At 39.3% G+C, this 16,177-nt stretch overlaps 1 pseudogene; it reads left to right on the top strand.

Moving 5' to 3' along the window:
- Positions 15,163-15,587, top strand: LOC104778033 (annotated as a pseudogene).

The following is a 16,177-nucleotide window of genomic DNA, read 5'->3' as shown; positions in this document are numbered from 1 at the left end:
GGAATTTGGTTTACAAGAAGATATGACAGCCCTCCGGGACATGTTCTTAATTGGAAAATTCAGTAACTAATGTTTACGTATGAAGGTTTTTGTTTTAATTTGCGTCATATGTACTAGCTATGTCGTAAAAGTGAATTAAGTAATCGATGTAATCCGGTGGTAAAATATATGGAAAAAAGTTGCAGTAAAATATGAGTTCATTTGCTGGTTAGATATTTTACATTAAGGTTTTAAATAATAAAATAACATATTTTTATATTAATTTTCAAGCATGTTTGCATTCGTATGGTTTTGCAAAAATAAACGGTTAAAAAGGTGATCCGTATAGCATTATGGTATTCTAATTTCGAATCATATCAGCTTGAATCTTGGACCCCAGATTTTTTCTTTTTTTAATTGATCAAACAGATGTTATCATTTCATTAAAATAGAAAGTAACATATCAAGCAAATGTTGTTTTTAAAATACATCATAAAGGGGTTTTTTCCAAAGCATAGAGCAACAAAGAGACAGAAGGTAGATAGGGGCAATCGATAGTAGGAGGTTGAGAGCTATGAACCACATGTTAGGAAATAAAATGGAACCTATGAGGTCAAGGCAAATCGATGCAACTCCATGAGCAGGTCAATGGAGAAGTAGGTGGTCATTGTCTTGAGTCGAAGACTGAGCCGCGATGAAAAGGTCAAAGATGGAGGTCTCACCAGAATGAGGAGGTCTACTCTAAGTAATGCCTTGCCAAAGGGTGGAACAAGGTTGATAGAGCTCTGTAGACCGGTCACTACAAAGGTAGTTATGGGTCCAAGGTTGAGTGAGAAGTGCTTAAAGAGGTTGCGGTAACCACTACTCCTTGGAGTGGGGTCATAATACCAATAGTCTTTAAATTTATACGAAGGAGACTTCAAAAAGTAGATGGTTTGCGGTTTGGAGAGCTTTGCCATCAGGTGAGGTGTAGATAGGAGGTTGGTGAAGCATCGGTACCCCCCCCCCCCCCCNCCCCCCCCCGGTAGAGGTGGGATAATAATGCCGAGCTTCATCAAGCTGTCTCCATCAATGAAATCATCCCTAGGAGATTTGACAAACATGGTTTTCAAAGGACTCTTGTGCCATTCTAGCAACAATGGTGACTTAAGGATCACCAGAAGTCTTCAGACTAGTCTAGACAAGCCCAAGAAAATTAATTAAAGATCAAAAGAAGTCTACGTAAGCCCAAGAAAGTCACGCGGACAAGCCATGACACGTGTACTATAAGATACATAAAAGGAACAACAAACATGGTTTTGTTTTTCAAGAGAAGTGGATCGAGGAAGGTCGTTGGCTATAGTGACAGTAGCTATAATATTGATGTTAACGATGGTAGAAGCACATCTGGTCACTTGTTTTGTATGGGTTCGGCACTTATCACATGGACATCACAAAAGCAGCCTACGGTTGCCCTCTCCTCATGTGAAGCAGAATTTATGTCAGCCACCGAAGCAGCAAATCAAGCTATATGGCTTAAAGAGCTGTTGCAAGAAATACAAAGTGTAGATGGGAAGATCACACTAAGAATTGACAACATTTCAGCCATAGCCTTCACCAAGAACCCAGTTTTTCATGGAAGGAGCAAATACATTCTCAAGAAATATCACTTTATTCGTGAATGCGTGGAGAATGAGCAGATCAAATTTGAGCATTACCAGGCACGGAACAGAAGGCGGACATACTCACCAAGCTGTTGGAAGAATCAAGTTCAATGAAATGCGAAGTATCATCGGAGTGGAAGCGATCGAGTCTCATGAAGTTCAAGTTGGAACTAAGGGGGTGAATTTTGGATAATTCCAATTATTTGATGGAGCTGGTGGCGGATTATGATCTGGATATAGCCTATCATCCTGGTAAGGCTAACTTGGTTGCAGATGCTTTGAGTCGGAAGCGGGCGGCTTCGGCTCAGGAGTAGGATATGGAGTCTCTGGTAGGGGAGATCAGTGCGTTGAGTTTGTGTGCGGTTTCTCAGGAGCTGTTGGGATTAGTTGCAGCCGATAGAGCAGATTTATTGAGTAGAGTGCGGTTGGATCAGGAGAAGGATTTGGGTCTGGTGAATGCCTCAAAGGATGTTGATTCAGAGTATCAGGTTTCGGCTAATGGTACTATTCTGGTGCATGGGCGGATTTGTGTGCCTAAGGATGAGGATTTGAGGCAGGAGATCCTGAGAGAGGCTCATGTGAGCATGTTCTCTATTCATCCAGGAGCGACTAAGATGTACCGTTATCTCAAGAGGTACTATCACTGGGTCGGGATGAAGAAGGACGTGGCTAGTTGGGTTGCGAGGTGCGATGTGTGTCAGCTAGTGAAGGCTGGGCATCAAGTACCAGGCGGATTGCTGAAGAGTCTTCCCATTCCAGAGTGGAAGTGGTATATGATTACTATGTACTTCGGGGTAGGTTTGTCAGTGTCCAGGACGTTTGATGCTATTTGGGTCATTGTGGACCGGTTGACTAAGTCGGCACATTTTCTGGCCATTAAGAAGACAGATGGAGCAGTGGTCTTGGTTAAGAAATATGTGAAGGAGATAGTCAGGTTGCATGGGGTGCCAGCGAGCATTATATCTGATAGAGATTCCAAGTTTACTTCGGTGTTCTGGAGGGCATTTCAGGCAAAGATGGGCACTAAGGTGCATATGAGTACAGCTTATCATCCCCAGACAGATGGTTAGTTAGAGAGGACGATCCAAATGTTGGAGGATTCGCTGAGGATGTGTGTGTTCGATTGGGATGGCCATTGGGCAGATCATTTGAGCTTGGTAGAGTTTGCTTACAACAACAGTTACCAGGCGAGTATTGGCATGACTCCTTATGAGGCTTTGTATGGGAGGTTGTGTCGTACACCATTATGCTGGACTCAGTTGGGGGAGAGGAGCATGTACGGGGCAGATTTTGTTCAGGAGACCTCAGAAAAGATTCGGGTTCTCAAGCTGAACATGAAGGAAGCTTAGGATCGGCAAAGGAGTTATGCCGATAGGAGGATGAGAGATCTTGAGTTTCAGGTTAGAGATAGAGTGTACCTCAAGATGGCCATGTTGCGGGGTCCGAAAAGGTCATTGACTGAGACTAAGTTGCGTCTGAGGTATATGGGTCCGTTCAGAGTGATTGAGCGAGTTGGACCAGTGGCATATAGACTGGAGTTACCTGAGGTTATGCGAGCATTCCATAAGGTTTTCCATGTGTCTATGTTGCGGAAGTGTCTCCGTGAGGACGATCAGTTGTTGGCTAAGATTCCTGAGGATCTTCATCCTAACATGACGTTGGAAGCATGACCACTGAGGGTTCTCGAGAGGAGGATCAAGGAACTTCGGAAGAAGAAGATTCCTTTGATGAGAGTCCTTTAGGAGTGTGATGGTGTTGAGGAGCAGACTTGGGAGCCTGAGGCGAGGATGAAGGCATGGTTTAAGAAGTGGTATGAGAAGCAAGCCGCGACTTGAGCTTGCCTAGCCTGGTCCCATCTGTAATCTGTGGCTGGAGCGGGAATGGAGTATTCCAGGACATATCTCTTGTTTACTTGGTCGCTTGGGGTGGTTGGTTGTGCGACTAAGTAACAAGATGAGGTGGTGCTCGGGGTACAGAATTACCGTGAGGCGGTGGTTTGAGGGAAAGTATCCTGAAATAGAAGTTTCTATAAGTGGAAAGTTTCCAAAAGTGGAAAGTCTAAAAATGGAAAGTTTTATGTGAGTTAGAATTTGTCCATTTTTAGTGATTGTGAGCCTTTGAGGGGCTTGTGAGTTGTGAGGCCTTTGTGGCGGACTTTTGAGTCATTGTGCCGCGGGTGGCGGTCTTTTGTGACATTGTGTGGCATTTGTGGCGGGCTGTTTAGCCATTTGTGGCATTGTGGCGGGCTGTTTAGCCATTGTGTGGCCTTTGTGGCGGGCTGTTTAGCCGTGTTTGGCCTTTATGGCGAGCTGTTTAGCTAGAGTGCTTGTTTAGGCGGTCCTTTGGGACAGATGGTCTTTTTGACGGTCCTTCGGGACAGATGGTCTTTGTTACAGGACAGATGGCCTTTTTGGCGGTCCTGTTTAGGACTTTTGTTTGGCTTTTGTGGCGGTCCTGTATAGGACATTTTTTTGGCCTTTGTGGCGGTCCTGTTTAGGATATTTGTTTGGCCTTTGTGGCGGTCTTGTTTAGGACATTTGTTTGGCCTTTGTGGCGGTCCTGTTTAGGACATTTGTTTGGCCTTTCTGGCGGCCCGTGGGGCTTTGAGATGATCCTTGTGAGGTCATGAGGTATTCCGGTGAGGGGATATGTGGTTGGTAGGACATTGTGTTGTCTAACGCGAGCCACGGGAAGGAAACCGGGATAGGGATAGGACTCAGACGTGTTCAGAATTGTTTGCTCGCGACTCTTGGGGGGACTTTGGTTCTTCTAGTACCATCATATTCTAAGACTTTATGGCTTGAGAGTATAATTGGTATATCGACTTCGGATGACGATCCATGCTGTAGGGTAGCAACCCGAGAGACGAGTATTGGACTTCCTTATATATTATGGCATGCGGGCTTAGGCTCGATGAGGAGCCAATATTATGGCATGCAGGATTCGGTCTGATGAGGAGCCAATAAAACTCAAGGTTTAGGTCTGTGAGTAAAGGAAATTCCAAAAGTCGAGAGAAAATAATGCCTGGAGCGTGAGGCTATCGCCTAGAGGTGACCTTTCGTAGACCGGTCGGAGGAGTGCGGACCGTGGAGACGGTTGCACGGGAGTCCTTGACTGATGGTCGCTCGAGATTCGAGGACAAATCTAAATTGGTGGGGGAGAATTGTAACATCCGCAAACCAAAATCCCGGTTTGGGGGATGTGCATCGGTCGATGCTGGAGGAGCATCGGTCGATGCAGGTTCAGCTTTTGCGTTTTTACTTAAGTTAAACGGTGCGTTTTGGGCAAAGGGAAAAGGAAAACCCTTAAATCGTTTCTTTTGTCTCATTAGTCGGCTTTGGCCGCTTTTGAGAGAAACGAAAGAGAGAGAGAAGAGTTCTTGGTGTTCTTGAGTGTTCTTGGTGATTTCTTGGAGTTGGAAGTTGTTTCTGTAGAGATCTGTAGTTGGGATCGTTGTAGGAGTTTCCTAGGAGTGTTTTCTTCCTGTGTTTGGTTCAGATTTCTTCTGTGGCAAAGGTAAGTGCATGACCACGGCTTATCTAAGCTGGAGATTCTCTGATCTTTTTGTTTATGTATTGTTTGGCTTGTTAGAACGTTGTTTAGGTTCGTGTGAGGCTTTCTTGTGGCTTGGGATCGAGTGTTGTGGTTGCAGGAACAAAGATCCAGCAAGAAGTTTCGGGGAAAACGATGCTCGGCATTTGCATCGGTCGATGCAAGTGCGAGGACGGCGCAGTTTGACCTAAGAGCATCGGTCGATACAATTAGGGTTTCCGCGTGATGTCGAGCATGTGTTGGTCGATGCGTCTGTCGATGCATATCATGCGGAAACATTGCTAGACATCATGCGTCGGTAGAAATAGTCGACCTAGCAATGTTTCCGCGTGATGTCTAGCAATGGAAAACCAGCAACCTACAATGTTTCCGCGTGATGTCTAGCATCGGTCGATGCATATCATGCGTTTGTCGATGCCGTCCCCAGGTGGTGTCGGTCGATGCATGCTTTGTGTCGGTCGATGCAGAGTCTGGTTTGTTTGTGGATTGTTGTTTGATGGTTAGAGTATCTTTATTGCTTGTGTGTATAGCCCATTAGATGGGAGGATTGCATTACTAAGTGTTTATAAAATACTCATGCATTGCAATAGGTGTTTGTGATGCAGGTAAAGGCAAAGTGTGATCGTGAAATCAAGGCAATGAAGAGGACGATGTTCTAGGGACTCGATTGGATGTTGTCTGGCATTGCTAGGTTGCTGGAGTTGGGTCATTAGAAACATTGCTAGGTTGCTGATTTCATGTATTCTGATGATTGGTTATTGGATTATTGTAATATTTGATTATTGATTATTATATATTGGATTTTTATTGGTATTGGTTATTCCGCTGTTGGTTATGATTGTGGTTAGACGTTGATGATTTGCAACCTCTACAAATCATGTTCTTGTTTCTTTTGGCAAATCAGTTTCAAGCAACTTCAATATCGGTCAACACCCATTCAATCTCTCCCTTGTTGACTGAGTTGAAGGACTCTAGCTTTCCCTTAATCATAACCCATCAAGCTCATGATCTTGACTCGATCACATCTTCAGTGAATATGAAACACCTCCAAGTGTTGCCTTCAACCACGACATTGCATAGCAACAACAACAACTAGCATATGGGAGTAATTCAGAGAGTCTCCCTTAACAGCTTAGTTTGATATTAAACTTCATACGATGAACCAACTCATCATCAACAAACCTTGGACATTGACATTAATACCATCTTCTGCATTTATCAAACATCTTCAAGTTGTGGCAGCAACAATGACAGAAGCATAGCAGCCCCAACAACTAGCAAATTGGAGTAAGTACAAGAACTCTCCCTTTTTAGCGCAGTTTGATACTCAAGCAATCAATGGCACTAACTCATCCTGCAAGGCAACCATAAAAACTCCCCCTGCTTGAGTGCATAACTAAGGTAAAAACTAACAAATCAAGAACATAGTCCAATAAAGAACTCATTAAGCATAATATTGATCCTCCTCTTGCTTTGAAGATAAGAGTCTGCTTAAACTTGCCTGATCACTGCAGAAACTTCACACATACCAAAATCATAAAACCAGAACACGATATCAGCCATCAAACCATTTACAATGATTACTTGGTTACAATGGCACAAATGAGAGTAGCTCAGAACTAGTTAACCCATCTTCAGAAATGTACCGCTGTCGCCAATAGGAACAGGATCAAAGCCTGTCGTACGAACAGAACAACTAATTTCTAAAGACAAAAACACAAACTACTTCTGAGCCGAGAACACTTCCTTGAGAACACAAATGTCAAACATCTTAAAATCCTCTTTGAACCTCATGAATCTTAACTTGATCAGAAACTCATTAGCACTAGCAAGCATTGTGCTTCATTTCAAAGTTCACCCTTTGAATTATGGAAGCAAAAACTGATAAGAAGCAATAACACAATCATCAAAATAATACCTTTGTAGTCACAGCGGAAACTTAGACATATAATCTCTCAAAGAATTGATGATTTGTTAAACGTAGCACAGACTGAATAGCCCTAGCTTTTGCAGACTTACTTGCTCAAGTAGCCAGGATTTAAAGCTGTTTCCATTTTTGCAGATATAGCCTTCAGAATGTCCTCCTATAAATTCAGAAATCGTTCTTACTAAGCCAGACTAGAGATCCATATATTGTACTTCATGAGGTCGACATGCAGCTTCCATCAAACAATTGCAATACATACCACAACCATGATTTCCTTGAGACTCCACCTTGAGACAACCTTTACAAAACATCTTTTGATCCCAACAATGAACCAATGAATAAGATAGACAATTGCAGCTTCTGAAGCAGTTGTTGTTTTAGTATTTGGAACATCCTTCTTCAACACACAAAAGAAGAACCTCATAAACAATCCTCAGATTTAAAAACTAGAGCAGCACCAATTTCTTGAATTTCAAAAGCGATGTCCCAACTTACACTGACAAGACACTTCAGCTTCCTGGGTTACAACATAATCGGTTTTACACAACTCTGAGTATTCTACCTCAGACTGATCCCAAACAACATCTCCTTGCAGATGTCACTTACGCTAACCTTGCAGAACTGAACCGAAGTTACACAACTCTGAGTATTCTACCTCAGACTGATCCCGACCATCTTATACTACTAGTGAAAATGAATCCTTCTCTTAAACTTTAATAATCGAACGCTCTTACTCTTCTCTTCTAACACCCAGAGGTCTTCTTGAATATTATGCAACAACTAACTTGTAAACACTCCCAACCAATACCAGACACAACTGATAAGAGCTTCAAGGTCATTCCTCACTAAAACCTCCAAGAATAAGAATTTTCAACAGAAACAAATAGGTTCACATCTCCATAGTATCACTTCTCTCGTGACACTAACTCCCAACAGAGATTAATTTCTTGTAAACATATTCTGATATGCTCAAATTTATCCTAGAGTTACTCTCTCAAATTAAGAGGTCACTGTAATACTTAGGGGTCAAATTCCACAAGGACTCAAGTCTACACAATAAATTATAGAGTTTTATTATTACGCTAAACAAGATGATTTAAATTAAAAAGGAAATGCAAAATATTTAAATAAACTGTTGTAAATTCAAGAGATCAAAAAGCTAGGTCCAGAGAATTTCTCAGGGAATTACAAAATATTAAATCAATAATTAAATAGGATTCAAGCAATTAAAAATCAGATCTAGAATTCTAAACTCTTTTGTAAAATAAATCAGTTCTCACTACAAATATTATCTAAATTTAAAACCAGAAAATCCAAATCTCTTTGTAAAATTCTAGGTTAAAAATCAGCTTTAAAAACAGGTTTAGATTGTTCACAAAATTACTAAATCAAATCTCTTTGCAAGAAGTAATTTTGCTCATCAATGGTTTATTCAGGAAAACAATTATATTCTCATATCAATTAATTCCCCTAGGTTATGAATTCTAGATGGCCAATCAAGGATTAATATGAAGAACAACCTATGATGAAGATCTTGAAAGATAATGAATCCAAAATAAACAGATCTAATAAATCATAAAATCCCTGTGAAAAACTCTGAACCTAACAAGCAAACTACTCTGAATAATAAGCAATTGAGATTAATAGATTAAGGAAGGAGTTTAGGAATTCTTCTCTCAAAGTAGTTCAGATCTCTCTCCCAAAAGCTCTCAAAATCTCACAGGGTTGCAGAAAAATAAAACTTGCTAGAATAAAACTTTAGGGTTTACAAAACCCAAAAACACTATATATATGTCATAAAACACGTCAGGGACTTGTGTTGCAAATATGGAAAACTTCGGATAAATTTGTAAAACTTCCAATTTCTTCTTTCTCTCGTCGGATAAACATGGGTGTCGACCGATGCTCCTTCGGTGTCGGTCGATGCCATAACTTTGATCCGACTCCAAATTGACTTCTTTGATTAAATGCTCCAAAATCCCTTCTAATTGCTCAATTTTGTTCCTTTCATGCCAAAATCCTAGAAAACCCTGTAAAGACTCAAAAACATCCTAGAAAACAAATCAAAAGACTCTAAAATACTCCTTATATCATGGTTGAAAACCACAAAAACCATGATATATCATATTCCATCACGCAGAAGATTTTACTTACACTGACATACCTTTGAGGTAGTGGCATAGAGGTGAATGTCTACCTTGAACACTTCAGACTTTGGTGCAAGATATTCATCTTCAGATCAGATGACTTTCCACACTTCTTCACAATCAACTACGTATTACTCACTGATGGATCTTAATATTTTGATTGTGATTACCAGACCTAGGAACATTAAGAACTTTTGTTTCTTTTTCCAACCATGAGGTCTTAAACTGAGCTTCTTCTCCTGCCTTGATGCAGAGCCTGGAAGAAATAACAAAACAGCCTAGAAAATTCCAAAATGTTGTGGGATGATCAAGGACAGCAACATGAAACCACAGGAGAAAGCAGATCACAATTTGGATTTACATATTGAAAGTTAAGACCAAATTTCCAAAACATATCTAAAATGCTAAACACCGCCGAACAGCTAACTTTGGGAACAGGTTCCCATCAAATGAGACAGAATCAGAAAGAGAACTTTATATGGCTGAAAAGATCTTGCTTTCAAGATTCCAAAACATCTTTCAATACACAGATCCGACGCATATAGCAAAGTCAAACTCAGAGGCAAAGTCAGAAAAGAAACCAGCTTCATGAAACTACAACTCCATCAAACTCATAACTTCTTCTTCATATCTTCTACTTTTATCGTTATGAGTTTGTTGCCCCCTCCCCCCATGTTGATTATGTGTTTCAATCAAGGATTGTTCCATAGGAAACACACAATCAACACAGAACTTATATGTTTGTAGACTTCAAAGACCTTGATATATCTTTCATAGAAGAACTTCTTCACCAATCTTGATCCACGACACAAACAAAGCAGCAAATCAACCCAGAAAATTCTGCAACTGGATCAACCTCGGAGATACAGAGCCAAAGGTGAAAGCAGATCATGGTTTGGGTTTACTGTTTGGAAGTTATGACCAGATCCCCAAAACATATCTGAAATGCGATAACTCTGCAAACAACCAACTTTGGGAGGAGATTCCAATCAGACAGCAAAGAACCATAAAGAGATCTTTATACCCTTAAGAATATATCGTTTTCAAGTTTTCATAACATCTCCCAGGGCTAGAAACGAAGATCTGTAGCCAAAGAAAACGTGGAGAAAGAAACACATACCGTAGCCAAAGCTGTAGCTTTGACCCATCTTCACCATTTTCTGTAATGGCCGTTCTTTCTTCGCCCTTTTTTTTTCTTTTTAGATTCTCTTGAATTTCACTACAACTCAGCCTCTTCTCTTCCTTTATTCTTGAATTGCAAGCCTCGAAACAATAACTTCATGAATTCCTTCTTTTCTTTGTCAATGAACGTTAGCAACAACAGCCTTTTCCTCATCAGTCAATAATCATACTACAAAAGACCCAAAACCAGTCAAGTGAATTCCATCTCAACATAAGACCAACTTTCAGCCCAGATAACTTTGACTTCTGCTCTCTTCTCCATCAGAGACATAGACCCAGAACAACAATTTCTTTATTTTTTCCATTTTGAACCAGAATTCTTTGACAAAAGAATTCACACTTTCTATCAAAATCTTCTTCATGATTCGTTGTTATGTGTTTGAGACTTTCCACACATGACCAGCAACTTCCATAACATTAGCAGTCTCTGATTTGTGTAAATGTTTCAGCATGCTTGTACCCATCAACCAACTTCAAACAGTCGAAGCTCATCTCTTCACATCAAAGTAAACAATCGGACTCAACACAGAATTTGTTCAACAAACCCGCTTTCCAATTTTGACTCCAAGATAGTGACAAGAACCAATTGTTTTGCCTCCGATTTCATCACTTTCTTCATCCAACATTTGATTTCTTCCTCAACGTTTTCAGTTACGAGAGACGAAATAAATGATGTGATCAACGTGAGCACAAAAAGAGTCTACAGCTTCTGTTGACTTATCTCTGAAATCCAAACAACACCTTATAGGTCTTCCATTCTTCTCAATTGACTCTGCAACAACAACTCGGTGAACAAAACTTTGTCTCTCTCTTCACCTTCAGAGACGTAGAACTAAGAATCACCCCAAATTTGAATTATCAACTATGAGCATTCGGTGACAACTTTGTTGCCTGCAACTCTCTTTAGAAAACAGCATAGCTCACAAACATTGGTCGATCAACTCTTCCTCTTTTCACTTCACAAGACTGAGATAATTCGATGTCTGAATTGAACTCAATCTAACCCAGAAACTGAAACACCTTTTCTGGCATAATTCTCTCTATCAACAGAACTAAGAACGAAGCAGAAGACTCGGATGCACACATGTTCAAAACTACTAAAACGACACTATACTCCATAGTGGGCTTTGATGGGCCTGAAATGATTTATAAAAATTAGGTCAAGAGTTTAAACCTCGCCCATGTCAAAAACTCATCTTTCTTCATCCTCTTCTCGACGGGAAGAAGCTTCACGGAGTTGTTCTTAAGAATTATGGTGTATTGAACTGACAACTCCATCGACTAGTCATGAATTCAATCATCCTCATCTTTCTCTGTTTCTCTTTGTTTCTCTTTGTTTCTTCAACTTCACCAAACGTAAGAGACTCTGAATTTCTTCTCAAATGATACAGAGCTTCTCTTCTTTCTTATCTAGCAACACTTCCAATATCTAACCTGTTAGAGATAGTAATCTCAGATCGGTTTCCCGCTCTAATACCAATTGAAATAATGAGATGCGTGATAGATCTACAGACTTGTATGACAGATCTATATGTGCGATGTTTAACAGAGAGATGAACGGATAGTGAAGAGACGACACAAAAGATTTGTTAACGGGGTTCGGATAACCTACATCCTCGGGACCAAGTCCAGAATCATTCACTAGAATTAGAACGCAAAAGTCACATTTGCCAATGGTATCTAGCACACACTTGTGCCTACCACTCTAATCTACATGAACTAAAGGAACCACCTCTCTTTTCCTTTTCCGACGAGTGTGAACCTCTACAAAAACCACCAGCAGATTCTCTATCTTGCTGGTGGGATGACACCACACACAACATGTGTGCTTCTCTCAATTTTAGGTCTAGGGTGCGTAAGCTGCTTCTTGTTACCACCTCTTCCTTTTATACCTCTTATAGTTCTCCATAAACCCTAGGTTCCACATGCTTCTTCCTCTTGTCTTCTAGGTAAAATCTTGTTCTCTTTTTGTCAACTTAACCCATGTCTTTGTACTGTTGCACCTAACACATGCATGCATTTCCTCTGACACAGCCGCTCCACTGTTTGTTGCAACTTGAAGCTTTTCCGCTCTGTTGCACTACAAAGCCACTACACAATGTCTGCTCTGTTTTCAGCTCTGTTATGTTTTCTTCTGCGTTGCGCTTAAAGTAAACTCAGCAGCTAAAACATGTTTCTGCTCTATTGTATTATGCAGCTGCTACCTCCTTTCTGCTCTGTTGTGATTTGAGGTTTACTCAGCTGCTAATGGAAGACTTGATCTCATGAGCTTAAAGCATGATTGGTTGAGCTATCACTTCTTGGATCTTCTCAATAAGATTCAAGGTTCAATACGTCACTTCATTCCATGTGACTTTACATTGATCTGTCTTGGTTGAGCTAGTGTTCTCTGATTCTCTTCATGAGGAATCATTGCATATGTGTCTGTAGCTGGTTACACATGCTCCAACTTGTTCACGGTTTCTGTGTTTGTATCAGACTTGTTCACTACAACGTTCACTTCATTTGTTTATGTACTTTTGGTTGTGTCAGGTTTACTCATTGTTTCTTGATCATCTCTCTTGATTCTTATAACCAGTAACAACACCAATATATCTTCAAGATTCAAAGCAGTTTCCAAACTATGGAAAAGGGAAATCGAATCCCGGCATTTCCAGAAGAGACATCTAAGACATGACAGAAATCTCGAGACCCGAGTATCCTGGTCTGCCATCCTAGGCTTGACCAAGGCACAAAATTAGCTTCTCTTAGGACATTGAGTGTGGGAGTAGCGTCAGTTTCGTTTGAGACCCATACTCAATACCCTGTCGATACAACAACTAGATCATACATGTTAAGAAGTACACGGAATTGCGACGGTCTGACTTGCATATATTCAGAAACCTTTATGTATGTGGTTAATCCCACAACTAGATGGTACCGTAGACTTCCCGAGGCGAGATGTCAAGCATTTTTTCGTGATACAAAGAACCAGTTTTTTGTGGGTTATCCAGGATTCGGTAAAGACAATATCACGGGAATATACAAGTTGGTTTGGTTATATAACTCTCACTGCGTAGACCTATACGACGGCCAAACTAATACGTGCGAGATTTTCTCTTTCGACACCAACAACACTTGGAGGTATGATGTGATTGTTTCTTCTCCTCATCCAATGCTACGTCATAAAGTCCCGGCTCACGCACATGGATCCCTCCATTGGTTTATTGATGCAGTCACAGAAACACAAGTCTTAGCTTTCGATCTTCACACTGAAACTTTTACGGTAATGGCCAACATACCGGTTGCCCATGCACCTCATCCACGGATCTCGATGTGCACCTTGAATGACCGCCTATGCTTATCGGAGGATAAGGGAGACACACAAACTATATGGTCGTTGAATCAAGACAATATGACATGGCACAAAACTTTCTCCATAAATCTCCGTGCAACTCTCTCTTGTATTGAAGAGGAGTATATTTTTTCAGTACCACCCGTCACATCACTTTTCAACAACCGGTTATTGCTTTATGATGACAGCGACCACGACGGGAAGCTTGTGATATACAATTATCGTTTAAATTCGTATGGTGAGTTTTTCAACCCTCGTTATTTGGGAGGTACCATTTCTTTTTCGGAAAGCTTAATCACTCTTCCATAAAACTCTCTTTTACCTTTTTTTACCTTTTTTTTTTTTCTCGTATAGCAGGTTATTATCGAGTAACTTTCATGGGTCTGTTGATGGCATTTTTTCAGTTTGCTAGCTTAATATTTTTTTAAGGAACTACATATCTGATAATTGATTTTGTTATTTTGAAGCCTGGAAAAGTGCGTATGAAGGTGAACTCGTCACACTAACGGTGTCGTCAAAGATCTCGTTACTCCTGGATCTGTTACAAGCCAAAACCATTAAGATTTATGGGAACGCATTGTACTTGGGAAAACAAATTCGATATGAAAGACAATATATTGACGCTTAAAATGGTTTCAAGGTCCTTATATTCCATACTTTCGACAAGGCTACAATGATACAAGAGGCCAATTCTCACTGTGTTTCTTTCTCCCAGAAAAAAGATGGATGGGATAACTAAGCTTGTGGAGGAAAAGATCTTCACATTTTTCGATCCTTATGTTTCTTCTTCTAAAAAAAAAAAGTTAAGAACGACCTTTAAAATATTAATAATATATTTAAACTTTTACGAAACTGCAAATAAGAGAAATACTCAACCGTTTTAATATTTCTAAGTATTATAAATATTTAAAATTTATAAAAAACGTTAATTTTATAAAATGTAAATGGTTACAACCTTAAGAAATAACATATCAACTCAATCTAATATTTACAATACAAAATAATAAATATTAAAAATTAAGATTATATAGTGCGAGTTAAAATATCTCGGGACGAAGTTATATAGAGGGACAGGTTTTGTTGATATTTATATAAATTTAAAATATCATTAATTTGGTGTTAAACGAGTAAAACATCATTTCATTATCTTGTTAACACTATCGGTATCCGATAATAGACATATCTAATTAAATTGATTAATAAATATTATGTAAAAAAATAAATTATACTTCAGTATTATATGGTTTAAACTTATAAACACAACTTATAATTTAAATATTTTAGTTATAAATAATTTGTCCTGCGGTGTACCACGAGTCCTAATCTAGTATACACATTATAAATACTACTACATGTTCATGTCATTCTTTCTTCAAAAATTGTTTAAGATCATAAAAAATGAATCATTTCATAATTCTTTTGTTAGTTACCACTATGTATTTTGGGTTAAATTAAGCTTGAAAGAAAAATCATGTGGTAATTCATAACGAAACCGGTTCTGGTATTGTTCTCAACATTGCATGCCGATCGAGAGGACAGCATTGATACCCCACCTAAATGGTTTCGTTCGCTATATTTTAAGGATCCTTTTGCTATCATTCAGTTCACGGATAAAAAGGATCCTCATGGTAGAAAATTTTAATGTATGCTTAGTTACGGGACTAAATTAAACCAGAGTATTGGTATGATATAGAAGTATATCTTCAAGGCTTTTTTCTCGGTGTGGTCAACTACGCTCATGGATTACCAGAAAGGATGGAATTTGGTTTACAAAAAGATATCATAACCCGCCAGGACATGTTCTCAATTGGAAAATCGAGTAACAATTGTTTATGTATGTCGGTCATATCATATGTATTATGCCGTAAAATCTCATTGATCGTCTTTGGTGGTAAAATATATATATGGCAAGATGTTGAAATTAAATATGAATTTATTTGATGTCTATGTATTTTGTATCAATATTTTAAATAATAAAACAATATATTTTTATATGAGTTTTTTTTAATCATGTTTGCATCTATATATGTTTTTTTACAAGAAATTGTTATACTTTGGAAATCTTTGAAAATTATTTATCATAGCAGCCACTAGTTCCAGTACAACAAAAAAAAAGTGTTACAACCATAAAATGTTGTCTACAAAGTGAGACTAAGACAATAAAGGCTAAGCGTGGGAGCATAAACAGGGAAAAGGGCCTTTTCGAATCCCAACAATTTGCAAAGTGTCTTTTCTAGTTATACAAATGCGCAGTGCTGAATTATACTTAAACGTTATAAAAAGATTGCATAATAATCTATTTTATTTCATTAAAAATCATTCTTTTCTTGTCAACAATAAAAAAAAGAAAGAGGCTCGTGAAGCCAATCCGGAAGAAGATTGCATAATAAGAATCATACTCTTATGTGACATT

Source organism: Camelina sativa, chromosome 3, assembly GCF_000633955.1.
Source record: "Camelina sativa cultivar DH55 chromosome 3, Cs, whole genome shotgun sequence".
Taxonomy (NCBI): domain Eukaryota; kingdom Viridiplantae; phylum Streptophyta; class Magnoliopsida; order Brassicales; family Brassicaceae; genus Camelina; species Camelina sativa.
This window is presented reverse-complemented; position numbering and strand designations above follow the sequence as displayed.